Here is a 13,865-nt window from a genome sequence, read left to right as displayed (position 1 = left end):
TTTATATCCCTTGGATGAAAAGTTTGTTAAGAAGTGGGGCATGCCAGCCGTAGATGTAGCAGTCTCTTCCTTAAATAAGAACTTAACTTCACCGGTAGATAAGACCCCCATTGACAAGAAATTGGAGTCATTATTAAAGGCTTCCTTTTTTTTGGCCAGTTCAGCTAGGTGAATCAGGTGTTCACAAAGGTTCACCTAGCTGAACCCATGTGTTCACAAAGGTCCTAGCACCAGTACTGGGTCTTTTAAGGGGCCAAGGGATCTTGGTGCTCGGGTATCTGAACGACCTCCTGCTCAGAGATCACACACTACAGGCTCTAGTACAGAGCATAACATGCACAGTGCGGTATTTGGAAAGCTTAGGCTGGGTCATAAATACCAAAAAGTCAGCCTTGAGACCAGCTCAAAGTGTAAATTATTTAGGTCTGATCCTAGATACGGTACAAGCAAGAGTATTTTTGCCACCCGTAAAGATCTGTGCCCTGATGGATCAGGTGTGTCAGATAAGGGGCACCAGACAACCCTCCATTCGGCTCTGTATGAGTCTTCTAGGGAGCATAGTGTCCTCCTTCGAGGCAGTGTCCTATGCCCAGTTCCATTCCAGGCCTTTAGAACAAGACATCTTGTTGGCTTGGAACAGGAGAGGACAAGCCCTGGATTAACCAATGTTCTTATCTCCTCGGGCATGCTGAAGCCTAAACTGGTGGTTGCAAGATCAGAGGGCAGAGGAATATATGCCGATTCTATTGGCAGTCCATATCCCGGGAGTAGAGAACTGGAAGGCAGATTATCTCAGCCACCACAATGGTCCCTACAACCAGGGGTGTTCCAGGAAATTTGCCAGCGTTGGGGATGGCCAGAGGTTGACCTACTGGCATCCAGGTTCAACAACAAGCTACAGCAGTTTGTGTCCCGAACAAGAAATCCTCTGGCAATCGGAGCAGATGCACTGGTAGTTCCATGGAGCCAGTACTCCCTGGTTTAAGCTTTCCCTTCGATCTCTCTCCTTCCACATTTGTTGCGCAGGATTCGGAGAGGGGGTTCCAGTCATTCTGGTGGCACCAGCCTGGCCCAGAAGGCCCTGGTTCCCAGAGATTGTGAGACTGACAATAGACGGGCCATGGACACTTCCACGTCACCCCAGTCTACTGTCTCAAGATCCTATATTCCACCCCAATTTACAGTCTCTAAATTTGACGGCATGGCTATTGAAGCCAGGGTGTTAAAGGACCGTGGCGTCTCAGGACCAGTGGTGTCTACCCTAGTGAATGCTAGAAAAGCGGTCACTAGGAAGATCTATCATAAGGTCTGGAAGGCTTATATTGCTTGGTGTAAAGCCAAAAAATGTCATCCTCGGAAATACGTGATTGGGAGAATTCTCTCTTTTCTACAGTTAGCTGTGGAAATCAGATTGGCTTTGAGTACAATCAGAGGTCAGATTTCAGCCATTATTCTTCCAAAGGCCTTTAGTCTCCCATTCGCTGGTCCAAACCTTTATGCAGGGGGCAACTCATTTGCTTCCCCCCATTAGGTTACCTATGTGTCCCTGGGACTTGAACTTGGTGCTGTCTGTGTTACAGAAACAAACATTTGAACCTATCAAGGAAAATCCATTAGACTTGCTGTCACGCAAGCTAGCCTTCCTGATGGCCATCACCTCGGCTAGAAGGGTGTCGGAGTTGGCGGCCCTTTCGTGCAGGGAACCATACTTGATCCTCCACCACGATGGGGTCGTGTTACGATCTGTTCCATCCTCTTTGCCAAAAGTGGTGTCAGCCTTTCATTTAAATCAAAACATTATTTTGCCTTCTTTTTTCTCTCCGCCCCGTTCGGCGGAAGAGAGGCGACTGCATTCCTTGCACGTTGTCCGGGCAGTCAAGGTTTATTTGTCTAGATCTGTGGAGATCCGTCCTGAAGGAGGGTAAAACCTCCAGGGCTTAAGTGGATAAAAAGTCCGTAAAATTTATAAACAATGTCTTTGAAATGACAGAGCTCAATTCTTTTAGAATCCGTGGGTGGATGCCATCTGGTCCAGGTAGAGTTGCCACCTCATCCCTTTAAACCCGAACACATATGAATTACACGGGTTCTGAGGCTAATTTTATGCAGATAAGGCTCCAAGTGAGTTTCATTACCACCTTTATCAGCCACACAACCGGTGTAATTAATATGTGTTTGGGTTTGAAGGGATGAGGTGGCAATTCTAGGTCCAGGTGCTTTATCCAACTTTATTCTGTCTAAATATTTTTGGACCATATCAATTTTGAGCCATAGTGGTCCATTTTGGGCTGTGTCAATACCATCCCCATTATAGACATGAGCTCCCCCATGCTCCTTTGTATACACAGAGTTGAAAAGGGTATTTAATAAATTTGCCTTCTCTTTGCCCCCAGTGTCACCCACTCCAGATTATTTTGTAAAGGGCCACTGTTGCAAAAAGGTGTTTGTAATTTCCACTGGTCAAAAGGCTCTCCATATAATCTGATTGTACAATATCCTTTAGATCTATCATCAACTATGTAGTATAATAGCTTGCCTGTCTCAATACTAATTGGATGGATAGCTTAGGTTTGTCCCCCAATTACATATTAACAACGTTAAAGGAGATCATACAGAGTGTACAATCAAATTATATAGTGTATGGCCAGTTTAAGGAAGGTTACCAGTAGATCCAGCCATGAATTAAATGATTTAGAACAATGAAGGAACTTTGTATCCATAATATGCTTATGTGAGGTGTACGCATTTAAAATATGTAAAAGCTAACAATGTTGGGACCACAGGTAATATCTTTAAATGGCTTGGGTACAGACCACACAATCATGCTCATATACTTCACCTGTAATGCATCCAAATGTCTTTTTGGTATTAATAATTTATATTCCTGTAGTGCTTTTCTCCCTGGGGACTCCATGCACTTTATCTGCTGTTGGGACAGATGATGAAGCAGCCACCTTGAGCACGCTCAATAGAATATCATCACAGAGCCAATTAACCTACCAGCATGTCTTTGGAGTGTGTTGGAGGAAATCCAGGGAGACCATGCAGATAGTACCCTGACTGGGACACAAACCAAGGACCAGAGTGCTGCAAGGCAGAATTGCCAAACCACTAAGCCAGCGTGCTCATTGGTTCAGCCAGTGCCATCTGCTTGTAAATATATACAGATTGTGTGGTCTCCCTTCAAAGTACTATAGGGATGTGTTCCCTAACACCCTTGCTGTGTTTAGTGTATTGATTATTTAGCAAGCCCTCTTTTAGAATATGGTGGTCAGGGAAGTTCTATGTAAGACCCCTTTCACACTGGGGCCCAGCCCGTGCGTTAGCGGTAAAGCGCCGCTCGTTTTAGCGGTGCTAGCAGGACGCTTTTAACCCCAAAGAAGGGGTTAAAAACGCCTGTGTTACGGTGTTTTGTAAGCACTGCCGATTCACTTCAATGGGCAGGGCGAGTTGGGAGCGCAGTATACAGCGCTCCCAAACTGCCCCAAAGATGCTGCTTGCAGGACTTTTTCTGACGTTTTTTTTGACGTTTTTCTGCCGCCCCAGTGTGAAAGCACTCGGGCGGCAAGGGGGGCAGTTTTCAGGCGCTTTACAGGCGCTATTTCTAGCACTAAAATGCCTGAAAACTGCCTCAGTGTGAAAGGGTCTTACATTTTGTGCCAGACTCCACAGTTCTGCAGCAGGGTGTGGTGCAGAGAGTTCTGTTTGCCTTGTTAGCTGGACAACCCCTGGCAAAGGTCGAGTTAAAAACTTGCTGGGATGAGAAAAAAGGTCAGTGAACAAGATCGAAAATTGTCCCTTTATTTTCCTTTTCTGTTATCAGAAGATGCACCGAAAAACAAGTACGTCTTTTTAAAATGGCAAGTACCAAAATAAAAACCTGTTATACACAGCAATCAATGAGAAGAAAATGTTACTACACAGTGGTGTAGTGGATAGCACTCTCACCTAGCAGCAATAGGGTCGCTGGTTCAAATCCCGACCACGGCACTACCTGCCTGGAGTTTGCATGTTCTCCCTGTGCCTGCGTGGGTTTCCTCCGGGTACTCCGGTTTCCTCCCACACTCCAAAAAGACATGCTGGTAGGTTAAAAAGCACCCTGAGGCGATTCAGTTTGCATAGGTAGCGCTATACAAGTCTCTCATTCATTCATTCAAGAAAATGTTCCTTTTAAATGGACTCCTTTAACCACTTCAATACCAGGCACTTAAGCACCTTCCTGTCCAAGCCAATTTTCAGCTTTCAGCGCTGTCGCAATTTGAATGACAATTGCGCGGTCATACAACACTGTACTCAAACAAATTTTTTCTCATTTTGTTCTCACAAATAGAGCTATCTTTTGGTGGTATTTGATCACCTCTGCGATTTTAACTTTTTGCGCAACAAATAAAAAAAGACCGAAAATTTAGAAAAAAAATAAGTTTTTCTTTGTTTCTGTTAAATTTTTTTGTAAATAAGTAAGTTTTCTTCTTCAATAATGGGCACTGATATGGCTGCACTGATGGGCACTGATAAGGCGGCACCAATGAGGTGGCACCGATGAGCACTGATGATGGGCACTGATATGCGGCACTGATGGGCACTCATAGGCGGTACTTATGGGTGGCACTGATGGGTACCTATGGGTGGCACTGATAGGTGGCACAGGTGGGCACTGATGGTCACTGATAGGTGGGCATGGATGGGCACTGAGAGGTGGCACCGATGACACTGATAGGTGGCACTGATGACACTGATGGGTGGCATTGCTGGGCATCACTTTTTTTTAGCTGGACCATAATGTTGCCAGTCAGTGCCCATTTGTGGGCACTGATTGGCATGTGTTGTGCAAATTTTTTCATATGTGGATGGCCATGGTGTACATACCTGGCCATCCACATGTTGTCCCCTTCCCTGGTGGTCCTGAGCGGCATGATGGTGGTCCTGGGTGGGCATCTCTCAGACGCGAGTGAGGAAAAGCCGATCAATGGCTCTTCCTATTTACACTGTGATCAGCCGTTGGCAGATCACGGCTGATCATGTGGTAAAGAGCCTTCGTTGGAGGCTCTTTACCGAGATCGGTGTAGCGGTGTGTCAGACTGACACACCGCACCACTGATCGCCGCGATGCGCTCCCCCACGGGCTCGCGGCGGCTGTTATCCTGAAGGACGTCATATGACGCCCAGTCAGGATAACTGAACCACCGCACGGCCATCATTCTGCTATAGGCCGGTGGGAAGTGGTTAAAGCGGGGGTCCACCTATCTATCGTTTTTTTTTTTTTTTTTGAGTTCATTCACAAACTTTTCTTCTCAGCATTACATACTCACATATTGTGTGTAATATGTCCGCCTGTGTCAGATTTCGTCGGAAAGAATAACTTATATTATTCACTGCAGGCGGTTTCCATCTTCATTGTGGGCATTTGAAGCCCACAAGCATTTATTTCCTGGATGTGGTGAATGCTGTGCTCCCAGCATTCACCGCTCATTCCCGCACATGCTCAGTGGCATCCTGGGAAGCCTGAGACTAGCTCCCAGGAGTCTGGGAGAGGCTAGAAACACGCCTACTCCCACGGGAGGAGAACCAGGAAGTGCAAAGAAGAATAGAAAAATAAAAGGTAATTACAGCGATTTTAATTTTTTTAAACGGCATGTCAGCATCTAGGCAAGGAAGAGAATACATACAGATATTGTTCAAAATTTGGGTGGAACCCCGCTTTAAACAAAAAGACCATTCAGGACCAATTCACACCTGAATCGCACAGGAACATTGTCTGCATTCCAGTGCAACTTCATTTGAATGGGCTGAAATCACACTGGATCGCACCAAAGTAGTGCGTGCACTACATTTCAAAAACTGCCATCTCATGCAGTCTGGTGCAGGCTAACGCACAGTGTTTGTGATCTGCATTTGGGGTGTCATTAGAAATATATTGACACCCATCACAGATCGTACGCCCAATGCGTGCAGGAAACGCGCATGGAACATGGGTTCTGGGGTGAACGAGCCATTAGTGAAAAAAAAAATCGCACTACAAGGTATATTAAAAAATGCACTACACTGCATGTAAAATGCACACCTCAAAACAACTTTACAGTTCCTAAATCGAGTTATGGAAAGTTACTATCTGCAATCATAGTGACGCCACAGATACATTAATATGTAAGTTCATCTCACAATAGCTAGCTTACTGAACAGCTTCCATGGGACAAATCTGTGATTGTTACTCTTTGGCCAGTTGCACAAAGACGTAATAATTTACTGATGTATATACATAATTTATTGATCTTGTTGACAGAAAGTTTGCGAGTAAAATGTTCTGTAAAGACTCTGCGTACATGCATAGAATTCTTCTTCATTGCCAGTAGTGCAATATACTGTATGCGTGTATACATGTGTGTAGACGCATAAACACACGTTTGCACTTAAATTACTGCAAACTTAACATTTTCTATTTTTGTTTTACAGTTCTTTACTCATTGCTGTACTACTGATGTTTAAGCAGCTGTGTTCATTGGTCCATAGACAACTTTGCATCTATATTCGGAAAAGTAAAAAATGTGTTTTGTATTCCCCTGTGTAAGTGGCCTTAGGCCTCATGCACACTTAAAGCCCTTTCACACTGGGGCGGGGGCGGCATCGGCGGTAAAACGCCGTCGGCCGAGAAAGGGTTAAATACCACCGCAAGGCGCTTTGCCGGCGGTATAGCCGCGCCGTCCCATTGATTTCAATGGGCAGGAGCGGTATACACTCCGCTCCTTCACCGCTCCGAAGATGCTGCTGGCAGGACTTTTTTTACCGTCCTGCCAGCGCATCGCTCCAGTGTGAAAGCCCCCAGGGCTTTCACACTGGAATGAAAGCAGCGGCACTTTCGGGTCGGTTTGCAGGCGCTATTATTAGCGCAATAGCGCATGCAAACCGCCCCAGTGTGAAAGGACTCTTAGCGTAAACAAGGCTGCTTTTACAGGTTTTTGCTTATCTCCTGAAAATGCTAGGTTTTCATGTTGATCCTCTGGATTTAGTACTTTCTGATTTACTGTCCCAAAACAGGTATGGCGTCAGTGAAGTGAGAATCACCAATTTGCATACTTCTAATAGGTCAGTTACTCAAAAAAATACTCGGACCAGAGGATCACCATGACAGGCAGCTTACATATTAGAAGGAGGTCAGAATTGGCAACCTATATGCATCTCTTTTTTTATTGACCTTTCCTTAAGGGCAGATGTTTCTATACTAGCAAGAAAACTGTGTTTCAAATACAGGCAGAGACAGTTATAAAGCACTTGAATGTTTAAATAAAATTATAGCCTCAGTATTATGTTTGGTAGCTGATCAAGAAAAGATAAAACTTTTGCTTAATGTTTGCAGACAATGAGTAGTGTTCAACTGGCCCAGAATGTACAGTGAAAAAAAGGGACGAAAGCTCTATAGAAGAACATCCTAATGACCAGGTAGGATCTGTTCAACAGATTAACATTGCCTTTTTGCTTATGGATAAGCTATAGAACCTTTCTTGGCTGTTTATGTAATTTGTTTTATGATTACCCACAAATGAACATATACACATCAAGTCAGTAAACAGTTTGACAGATGCTTAAACATGATAGGGAAACTGACCTGCTTTTATTAAGTTAAGTACATATTATGCCCTGTACACACGATAGGATTTTCCGATGGAAAATGTGTGATAGGACCTTGTTGTCGGAAATTCCAACTGTGTGTAGGCTCCATCACACATTTTCCATAGCAATCTCGACACACAAAGTTTGAGAGCTTGGTATAAAATTTTCCGACAACAAAATCCGTTGTCGGAAATTCCGATCGTGTGTACACGAATCCGACGCACAAAGTGCCACGCATGCTCAGAATAAATGAAAGTTATTGGCTACTGCCCCGTTTATAGTCCCGGCGTACGTGTTTTACGTCACCGCGTTCAGAACGATCGAATTTTCCGACAACTTTGTGCCACCATGTGTATGCAAGACAAGTTTAAGCCAACATCCGTCGGAAAAAATCCATGGATTTTGTTGTCGGAATGTCCAAACGTGTGTACAGGGCATTAGAGTGGTTCTAATGGCTCAAGGTTTTTTACCTTCATGCATTCTATACATGAAGGTATTATTATTTCAGGTACTTATATAGCGCCGTCAATTTACGCAGCGCTTTACATATACATAGTACATTCACATCAGTCCCTACCCTCAAGGAGCTTACAATCTAAGGTCCCTAATTCACATTCATTTTTCCAAAAATTGTGACAAAAAAATTCCAAAAACCTGCTATGTCTATTAATAAATACTTTGGATTGTCTACTTTCCAAAAAGGTTGTCATTTGGGGATATTTGTACTGTACTGGCATTTTCTGGCCTCAAGAAATGAGTCAGTGCATCAGGACTGATCGATTTTCAGATATATATACCATAGTGTGTGGACTCTATAACTTTCCTACAGACTAAATAATATACACTGATTTGGGCTATTTTCACAAAAGAAATGTAGCAGAATGCATTTTGGCCTAAATTTATGAAGAAAGATTATTTATTTGCAAAATTCTATAACAAAAATGTGGTTTGTTTTTATTTGTTTTAAATTTTCAGTAATTTTTCGTTGTTTTAGCAAAAAAAAAAAAAAAAACCCAAAACAACGGTTATTAACCACTTCCAGACCTGCCGCAGGTTGGCTCGGCTGGGCAAATCAATGTTACCCTACGTCTCTTTTCATTTTGGCCACTAAGCTCGCGCCCGCAGCATGTGCCCAGAGCCGATGCAAGTGCCCGGTGGCTGCAATGGCCGCCGGGCACCTGCGATCACTCGTGACAGAGTGAGAATCGGGATCTGTGTGTGTAAACACACAAATCCCGGTTCTTTCAGGGGAGTAGAGACAGATCGTGTATTCATACTAAGTATGATCACCGATCTCTCTCTCCTCCTAGACAGTCCCATCCCTCCTACAGTTAGAAAACAGTGAGGGAACACAGTTAACCTCTTGATTGCCCCTAGTTTTAACCCCTTCCCTACCAGTGACATTTATACAGTAATCAGTGCATTTTTGTAGTAAATTCACAAAGAATATATACCACACAAATAAGATAAGCTGGATCACATTATCCTAAACAATGCAAACTTTAATAAGTACATCTAATGAACAGCGAAAGCCGGGTACACAGGGGCTGAATGTCGGAAGTTAACCACATGCCGACCAACCGTCGTCATTATACTGCGGCAGGCCGGCACGATACCGCGAACCGTCGTAGCTGTACGTCAGGATAGCAGGCGCACGCGCACCCGCTGCACTGACCGCTGGCCACGTGCGATCGCGGGCACGAGAGGCAGAACAGGGATATAACAGGGATATGTGTGTGTAAACACACAAATCCCTGTTCTGTGAGGAGGGAAGAGGCAGATTGTGAGTTCCTAATAACTAGGAACCACGATCTGTCATCTCCTATAGTCAGTCCCCTCCCCCCACAGTTAGAACACACACTAGGGAACACACTTAACCCCTTGATCGCCCCCTAGTGTTAACCCCTTCCCTGCCAGTGACATTTATACAGTAATCAGTGCATTTTTATAGCACTGATCGCAGCATAATTGTCAATGGTCCCAAAAATGTGTCAAAAGTGTCCAATTTGTCCGCTGCAATATCGCAGTCCTGATAAAAAATCGCAGATTGGCGCCATTACTAGTAAACAAAATAATAATAATAAAAATTCCGTAAATCTATCCCCTATTTTGTAGACGCTATAGCTTTTGCACAAAAAAAAAATCAATATACGCTTATTGCCAAAAATATGTAGAAGACTACATATCGGCCTAAACTGAGGGAGAAATTCGTTTTTTTGAAAAAAAGTGGGATTTTTTTTATAGCAAAAAGTAAAATATATTGTTCTTTTGTTTATAGCGCAAAAAATAAAAACCGCAGGGGTGATCAAATACCACCAAAAGAAAGCTCTATTTGTGGGAAAAAAAAGGACATCAATTTTGTTTGGGTACAGTGTCGCACGACCGCGCAATTGTCAGTTATTCACTTCAGCCCCAGAAGATTTTACCCCCTTCCTGACCAGAGCACTTTTTGCGATTCGGCACTGCGTCGCTTTAACTGACAATTGCGCGGTTGTGCGACGTTGCACCCAAACAAAATTGACGTCCTTTTTTTCCCACAAATAGAGCTTTCCTTTGGTGGTATTTGACCGCCTCTGCGGTTTTTATTTTTTGCTCTATAAACAAAAAAAGAGCGACAATTTTGAAAAAAACGCAATATTTTTTACTTTTTGCTATAATAAATATCCCCCAAAAATACAAAAAAAAACATTTTTTCCCTCAGTTTAGGCCGAAATGTATTCTTCTACATACTTTTGGTAAAAAAATGGCAATAAGCGTATATTGATTGGTTTGCGCAAAAGTTATAGCGTTTACAAAATAGGGGATAGTTTTATGGCTTTTTTATTATTAATTTTTTTTTTTACTAGTAATGGCGGTGATCTGCGATTTGTATTGGGACTGCGACATTATGGCGGACACGTCAGACAATTTTGACACAATTTTGGGACCATTGGCATTTTTACAGCGATCAATGCAATAAAATTGCATTGATTACTGTGAAGATGTCACTGGCAGTGAAAGGGTTAACCACTAGGGGGCCGTGAAGGGATTAAGTGTGTCCTAGTACGTGTTCTAACTGAAGGGGGGAGGGGACTGTGCAGGGGATATGACAGATCGTCTGTTCATACTCTGAGCCATAGCAGAAAACTGAAAGTACCAGAAATTACCGGACCAGTTGGAAGGAGACAGTGAAAGTTTAACCACTTGCTTACTGGGCACTTATACCCCCTTCCTGACCAGGCCAATTTCCAGCTTTCAGCACTGATGGAGGCTGCACTGATGGGTGGCACTGATGGGCACTGATAGGTGGCACCGATGGGCACCAAAAGGCGGCACTGATGGGTACTGATAGGCGGCACTGGTGGGCATTGATCAGGAGGTACTGATGGATACTGATTGGCAGTACTGATAGGTGGCACTGGTGGGCACTGATTAGTAGTACTGATGGGCACTGATAGATGGCACTGGTGGGCATGGATTTGCAGCACTGGAGGGCACTGATTAGCAGCACTGGTTGGCAATTAGGAGACTGATGTCCCTCTAACAGAAATCGGTCGGCTTCTGTTTACCTCTGTGATCATCTGTCATTGGCTGAAAGCTGAACACGTGGTAAAGGGCCTGCTGTGATTGGCTCTTTACCCTGCTCTGTGATCAGCCGAGTCCGAAGAACTCGGCGATCACAGAGCGCACCACGCGCTCGCCCTTGGGGCGCATGGGAGAACCTACATGGACGCGCTCCTAGCATTTGAGATCTGCGTTGAAGTGGTTAATATTTGTTTGCTTTTATTTATTTTTTACTTTAAATCCATTGTTAATTTAAATTTATTTTTTAAGTTATGAACATAATATATATATTCATATACCTATACTCTATACCAGCCTTTCTCAATCTTTTTAACACAAAGGAACCCTTAAAATAACTTTCTGGTCCCAGGGAACCGCGGCTAACAATTACTATAACTACAACTATTAATGTGATGGTTAGTGGGAAGAATGCTCTTTATATTTATGGGTACTGGGAAGAATCCCCCCTCCACTTCCTTATAGATCGCTAAAAAGATCATTGGTGTCAATGGTTATTTATCAGGCAGGTAGAAGTTGCTCGTGTTGAAGGAAACGCTAGAAAACTGGAGGACCCCTAGGGTACAACAGAACTCTGGCTGAGGAAGGCTGACCTATTCAGTTCTTTAACTATCCCCATTGCCAGTGGTTTCATTACATCCATTTGCACACAAGCACATATTTATTATGTAAGTATGAATACTAACTAAACTCTTATTTTAGATCTTCTAGTGCAGCGTTTTTCAACCATTTTCTGTCAAGGCACCCTTTAAAATAATGCAAAATCTTGAGGCACCCCAGTCTAACACGGTAAAAACGGAAATGTTAATTATCAGTGGGAAACACGGGCCTAGGGCAATGCACATAATCGCCTTGATGAAATTAACTTCACATCAGAAGCCCCGTATTACACCGTTCACATCAGATGGCTACCTTTTGGCTCTAGCAATTCAACGGAGGGTGGGAGGTGGACGATGTGTGGAGAAGGTAGACTATCATCTTCTCCTGAATGCTGGGGATGGCCCTGTATGCCGCTGGCCATGGATCAGAATCATATTTTGCCATGGTGCTGGCGAGCAACAATTGATGCCATGCATCATGGCCTAGAACATCATTGGTTGGTATGGAGCTGAAAGCCTGCACCATAGAAACTTCTGGCGCTGATCCAGAGCAAACTGGGAACTTTCCTTGCAGCACCCCGGGGGAAGCCTGAAGGCACCACAGGGTGCCTTGGATTCCTGGTTGAGAAACACTGTTCTAATTAAATGAATAAGGATGTGCTCAGCGCATTATAAAGGCAAGTTGGTAAAGGTAGGTGTTTGTCTTCTCTACTTGTACTCCTAGTTCTGTGGCTTAGGGCTGTATTCGCTACTCAGTGAACTCTGAGAGGTAACGTGGTGCAGTGTTCTTTCTGCTTTCTGCTTGTAGTCTCATTGTTCAAGACAAATAAGTGTACAAGCACCAAACTTCAAACCTCTATTGCCCCGTACACACGGTCGGATTTTTCGATGGAAAATGTCCGATCGGAGCGTGTTGTCGGAAATTCCGACCGTGTGTGGGCTCCATCGGACATTTTCCATTGGATTTTCCGACACACAAAGTTGGAGAGCAGGAGATAAAATTTTCCGACAACAAAATCCGTTGTCGGAAATTCCTATCGTGTGTACACAAATCCGACGGACAAAGTGCCACACATGCTCAGAATAAATAAAGAGATGAAAGCTATTGGCCACTGCCCCGTTTATAGTCCCGACGTACATGTTTTACGTCACCGCGTTTAAAACGATCGGATTTTCCGACAACTTTGTGTGACCGTGTGTATGCAAGACAAGTTTGAGCCAACATCCGTCGGAAAAAATCCTAGAATTTTGTTGTCGGAATGTCCAAACAAAGTCCGACCGTGTGTACGGGGCATTACTCTTGTCTTAAACTTGAAGTGACGAGATTGTCCAAGGCTTTTATGGCTGGATTCTATGAGGCAGCCAGCTTTTGCAGTCTCATCTTCATTTAGTCCCTGGATTTTTCCGTAAATCAGATTTAATCTTTATGATCTTTATTAGATGTTATTTCTTAAGCTGGCCATACACCAGTAGAATTTAATTTTCAGAACATTTGATTTCCTAGTTTTGGATCAAAGTGACAAAAAAAAAATCGAAGGAGAAGAATAAACATTTTTTTCTTGAACTAACACAGTTCTGCGAGTGTGATTTTTGTTTGGAAAAAAAAAAAAAATACTTATTGTAATGTGCATCCTGAGCATAGAATTCAAAACAGTGTAAGTGCAAGTGAACATTTTTTTTTTTTTTTTTTTATTCGTAATTAGGATCTCCAACGTTTTTTTTTTAGAATTTCTGTATGAACGTTCAACTGAAATTCTATTGGTGTGTCGCCAAATTTTTATTGAACCCCACACCTGCAGCTTGGGCCCTGGCAGTCAAAGGTGTGTAAACTCATTTGCTAATATTCCTGGTAGCAATGATATCAATTTCTAAAATGTTATTACAATCGGCCAACGTTATCCATGCTGATTGTCCACATAGCTCACATTTTTAGCTAGTACGATGAATACGGTCCATTATTTATAGCTACTAAGCAAGTACTAAGTGTGTGTGTGTGTGTGTGTGTGTGTGTGTGTGTGTGTGTGTATATATATATATATATATATATATATATATATATATATATATATAATATAATTTTTTTTTTTTGTTTTCGTTCAA

Source organism: Aquarana catesbeiana, linkage group LG01, assembly GCF_042186555.1.
Source record: "Aquarana catesbeiana isolate 2022-GZ linkage group LG01, ASM4218655v1, whole genome shotgun sequence".
Lineage (NCBI taxonomy): Eukaryota > Metazoa > Chordata > Amphibia > Anura > Ranidae > Aquarana > Aquarana catesbeiana.
Note: the sequence above shows the minus strand (reverse complement) of the source record.